This window comes from Chiloscyllium punctatum, chromosome 35 (assembly GCF_047496795.1).
Source record: "Chiloscyllium punctatum isolate Juve2018m chromosome 35, sChiPun1.3, whole genome shotgun sequence".
In the NCBI taxonomy this organism is placed as follows: Eukaryota; Metazoa; Chordata; class Chondrichthyes; order Orectolobiformes; family Hemiscylliidae; genus Chiloscyllium; species Chiloscyllium punctatum.
In genome coordinates, this window is record NC_092773.1 from 52,252,080 (window position 1) to 52,257,797 (window position 5,718).

Here is a 5,718-nt window from a genome sequence, read left to right on the forward strand (position 1 = left end):
AGGGACGAGCGACTTAGAGTTTTTTGAGCCGTTTCACATCGCGACGGTATTGGAGGTATTGACAGGATAAAATTGGGCAAATGCTGATATCCGAATGGGGTTGTGTCTCACGTTGTTTTGTGAGACTAGAGAAAAAATTACACGTGTTCTGACCAATGTTTTACATTCATTTTTGGCCACCTGGGAGTGGGTACAGGATTTCAGGACTACTAACGTGGTTCCAGTTTTCAATAAGGCTGGCGGAGATAATGCAGCAAATTACAGAGCAGTGAGTCGAACATCACATGGAGGGAAACTTTTGGAGAAGCCTCTTAAGGAACGAATTAATGCAACTTCTTCAGAGAAAGTTTGACTCGCGAGAGTCAGCATGGTTTTGTCAGAGGAATTCATGCTTGACATGTGGATTAGTTTTTTTAAGGAAGTGATCAGATGTGTCAACGAGGATAGTGAAATTGATTTAGTTTATGACGATTTTAGAAAGCCTTAGACAAGTTCCCACAACGGAGACTGGTAAGAGCGTTAATACAAAAGGGATACAGGGTCACGTGTTAAGTTGGATCCAAACTTATTTGGGTGGTTGGAGACAAAGGAAGGTGTTGTTTCTGAGACGTGGAACTGGTATTCGGTGGTGTACCACAAGTATCAATGCTGTTTCTCTTAATGTTTGTGATTGCACATAAACAGTAAAGAAATAATGTTGGAGAAATGATAAGAAAATTTGAGAACGATATGAAGATTGGCTAGGTGGTGAACAGTGAGGAAGGAGATCTTAGGTTCCAGGATTTCAGACGTGGATTTGTCAAATGGGCGGATAGGGGAGCTGAAAATAACAATAAAAACATCAGGCGTTGCATTTCGTAAGTAACACGTCATGGGAGTACTCAAAGAATGGTAGGGCACTGGCAAACACAAAGGAAGAGAGTGACTTTGCATGTGGGTCCACAGATCTGTGAAGCCAGCAGAATATAGTAGTTAAGAAGACAAGCTCGGCTTTATAAGTCAAGGCAAAGATTATGAGAGCAGGAAAATAGGTGTCACATGTAGAAAAGGTCGTGAAGAAAGCATTTGGCACGCTTGCCTTCAATCGTCGGAACATTGATTATTGAAGTTCATATGTCATGTTCTGGCTGTACAGAACATTAGTGGAGCCACATGTAGAATACTGCTGACAATTCCGATTACCTTCAGCAGGAAAGATATTGTACAACTTGAAAGAGTACACAAAAGATTTACAAGGATGTAACAGTGTCGAGAGGGCTTGAGTTGTAAGGAGAGAGTGTTTGAGCAGGGGCTTTTCCCAGCAGTGTTCCAGGCTGGTGTGTAAACTTCTAGACATTTATAAAATCATGACTGGGGTTGGATCGGTGACTGGCCTGGACCTTGTTTTTACCCAGGATGGTGGAATTCAAAACGAGAGGGCACAAGTTTAACGCATTTCACACACACACACTAAACAAGGGACAAAGTGTGATAGAGAGATATTTGGATTTCCAACAGACATCATCTCAGCTTAGTCTTCGATATTAAAAAATAATAGGCATGTACGTGGTGAAAATAATTTGAAAGGTAAACGGTGAAGAGAACGTTAAGGATATAAAAATGGAGTGATGCTGTGATGAGGAATTTTGTGAATAAAATATTGACCAATGCAGTATTAAGTGGAGAATGAGATGTTCGCAGGAACATTCAATACTGACCCTTTTAATTAAATTAGATATTGCAGGACTCTAATTTACAGAGGGATCTGGCTGTCCTGCTTTGTGGATCACATTGACATGGTCTGCCGGGTTAACAACTGATTAGGAACGCAATAAGTCTTTTTATTCATTTGTTCAGCAATGACTGGGCCAACATTTATTTCCCCATTCCGATCAGTACTTGAGACGGTGAGAGCCTGATTGAAACACTGCATTTCATGATGTCTTTTTTTTGGAGAAACGAAGTGTTGCAGTTATCAAATTGCAGCTTTCTCTTTTCCTGTTCACAGATTAATGTTCAAGTATTCAGTTGATATCAGAAAATGCAGATTTTCTCCAGCAATTATGCTTGTGTTTTAGATTTCCTGCATCCACATTTTTTCCTTAGCTAGTAACTTGAATGATCTGATGTTATGGGGAATGGAATGTTGCAAGCAGTCAAGCTTGTGACAGAAGATTCAAACTGAATGCTGGCAAGTTCATCATCAACTTTCCGAAACAGATCAGCTGAGTTGGGAATAGAGTCAAAAGGTGCGGTGCTGGTCAAGCAGCATCCGGGGAGCAGGAAATTCGATGTTTCGCATACAAGATGTTCATCAGGAATTCTTGAATCGTCGATTCCCTTGCTCCTTAGATGTGGCCTGACAGGCTGTGATTTCCAAGTGCTGCACATATTGACTTTGATCTTCAGCATCTAAAGTTATCACTTTCTGTTGAGGTGCGATACAGTCAGGTACTGTTCCTGAGATGTAATAACGTGATCGTATGACAGAGTGAATTTGTAGTTGAAAACGTATCTGTGAATCAATATTATTCTCCCGCTCCCACTCTGCCAAGGACAGGCTGTTTCGATGGAGCGTGTTGTTACAGCCAGTCAATTTCACAGTTGTGCATTTGGCAGGTCGCGAAAACGTGATTTCCCAATTCGTTGTCGAGACTCGAAGACGATATGGAGACGTTCGGTCATGGGTCTGTCACGGCCTAAATTTGAAAGTGGGTTTGCATGTTTGCAGGTGCATAGTTGGTGTAATGTATATTTGCGTCTGAAAGTGTAACCAGTTTTATTTTCTGATGGGTTTTAAAAATGTTGATTTTCATTTTTCTTTGATAACGTAACTCTGAACAAAAACATGAATTGTTGGTGAAACTTAGCAGGCCTGACAGCGTCTGTGAAGAAAACTGAGTTAAAGTTTTAGATCGACAGAAACCCGTTACTTATACATTTCTATATTATAATGCTGGGAAATTATCAGTCTTATCTGTTGAATCAGGATTTTTATCAAAATATCTCAATGACAGACAACCGTCACCTTTACAAATTCAAAAGGACATTATTGACTGTAATGCTGTTTCCGTTGCTCTCAGCTGGTGAAAGGCTGTGCTTAAATGATTGCCTTCTTTCGTTTCCTTTCTCTCGGTTTGCAGCAATGTCGAATGGAGAATTGGTCCTTTCAGTGTCTAACTCAGCATGTGTCTCCATATGTCTCCACCTCACCCTCTTCCTGTTTCACATTCACCGACACTCTGTCTGTCCATCCAGCTCATTACCTATTTCGGCTGTATGAAATCTCTGACATTTCGAGACAGTTTGAGTGTGGAGCTGCTGAGAGGCTTTTTGTCCACCGACTGGAGTGCATTGAACTGGGCTCACATTCTCCAGATAATGTGTCTGCCACTTCAAACCAGGCAAGGCGACACTTCTTCCTCAAACAATTATGACTGTTTCGAATTCAAAATAGAATTCCGAATCCACCTGGAAACAAACAAGGAAGCACAACGATGTATATACTGTTGGTATAAATATATGAATGGTGACATCAGAGAATGAGAGTGATCAGCTGATGGTATCTCTGCCATTACCACAAAATTCCCCGGCAAATCTGCAGCGTCTCCTGCCTCATCTCGTTGTTCCGACCTCACTGGGAATGAAGGAGAGGGAATATAAGATCAGGAGAAGCAGAAGTGCTTGTGGAATAATGGAAAGAAACCACAGACATAAGTAATAGTTCGGAATATAAAAAAAAACTGGCATTCACCGTTGGAACTTAACCTGGATCACCAAATCATAACAGCGTGAAATTCCAAAACGACGCTAAGTTACTTTCGCGAAGACCTGAGACACCAAGCCCAAATATGAACACAACAAGTAGGCACCGCTGGGAATTGAACCCAGGATTTCCTGTTTACGAGACAAGCGCTTTAACCGACTAAGCCACGGCGCCACCGGCACAAGGCGCTTATTCATCTATATGTGAAGTTGCTTAACCACTTCCTCACAGTACTTGGACATGTGTTTTCGGATCAATGTTGCTCACAGAGAATTGCAATCAATCCTCGAATTTTCAAATGCAAACAGTTTAAAGCTGGAAATTCTCCACTGAAAAGGCACAGAAAAACATAATCTCTTCTTGCATTCATTTAAAACTGGTAATTTCGCCTGGTTAAAGTGACAGGAGAAAGAGGATGTGTTCATTCTATCGGGGCCCATGAACCACGTTAATACACACAGAGGGGACCTCACATCAAGAGGAACAAGGTCATTGTGGTGAATTGACGAGGTGCAATGTGCAAGTAAGTATAAACATTGGGCAGTAAAAGCTGACCCAATGGCACCGACATTGAGTTTTGCACAATCAGTTCCGCGCTCACATCCTGCCTTATGCCTCCCAGGCATCATTGTCTATCGCTTTATTTTACTTGTCTTCGTCCACGTCTCAACTTTCTTCAAACGATTGCAGATGTCTGATGGGAACCTTTAAATTTTCGAAACGGATTCCTGGAGTATAGTTGTAACTCAATGGGAAAGGATTCACTGCATATCCAGAATTACCACAGTGATGGAGGGGATGAATTACTTTCCTGAAACTTTCAACTACTCAGCACAGACATGTAGCCATGATACCGCTCGTGGGGAATTTCCAGGATTTACACTCAGCGACACTGAAGGATCAGCGAGATACATCCAACTCAGAAAGGTTATATGATTGGAGGGGCATTTGCGCTCGTCGTTTCCCGTGTATCTGCTGCCTTTGTCATTATATACGAATGGAAACGATTACTGACCGATTCTGGCAGGACCTGGGTGCGTGCTCTGCATGCAACCAAGAATTTGTTTTCATTCTAAAAATTCACAAAAAGAGAAATAAATCTTCATTACTTGAGTGGGAATTATATCCAGGTCTGTGCAATGCAAACTCGGACTCCTTATCAGGGACCTCCTGTGATGCTGACCGTAAAACTTACAACCTGACTTGTAGACAATAATGTGTCTGCCATTGACTCCATAACAAACTTCAGTTGCAAAGTTGCTCTCTCCAGGTTTCGAAAAAGTTCATATCATTGCAATGGATTTCACTGTGAAAAAGCGGAGCTGTGATAATCTGATGTTCAGCAGATGTACTGCAGGATGGCACAGAACAGGCTGGTGGTCACAGGTCCTCATTTTGACGCGCTGGTCTCCGGTGAGCGGGCAGCACCGGGAAGGGTGTCGTGACAATCGTCTGATTCCAGATCCCGGGTTAGAGATGAACAGAGATTTCTCGCTGAACTTGTTCAGGGTCTTGAAAGGAAGAGGCCATGACTCAGATGAGGAACGTACATTTCACTAGAGTGGATCATTTAATCGCGTAGTGACTGTGAATACAGCAATGGAAACGTCCAGCAGTTAATTTGATGCTGATATTGTTAAAGCAGAGGCCTTCAGCGTGAATTTTACATAACCCTGTTCCCCTTTCCTGAGCAGCCCCGCTACCGCAGATTTACTTTCCATAAACGGTTTCAATCACAGCGCCAGAGACCCCTGTTCAATTCCAGTCAAACAGTCAGAAATTCTACATTATCTGAAAATTTCACAACCCAGACACGATAAAAGCATTGTCGTCGATATAAATCCAATTATGCCTACATTACTGGATATCCTGCAATGTTTTTGAAATTCTTGTTCAGTTTATCTATCAATGAGATGCACCTGAATAAGGTATTGAAATTACAAATGAAAAATTATGATCATCTGTGATATAAC

At 41.7% G+C, this 5,718-nt stretch overlaps 1 non-coding gene across 1 annotated transcript; it reads right to left on the minus strand.

Moving 5' to 3' along the window:
* Positions 1 to 3,845: 3,845 nt before the first annotated feature.
* On the minus strand, positions 3,846 to 3,919 carry trnat-cgu (transfer RNA threonine (anticodon CGU)). Its single transcript has one exon. It is a non-coding gene; the product is annotated as a tRNA-Thr (tRNA).
* Positions 3,920 to 5,718: the final 1,799 nt, after the last annotated feature.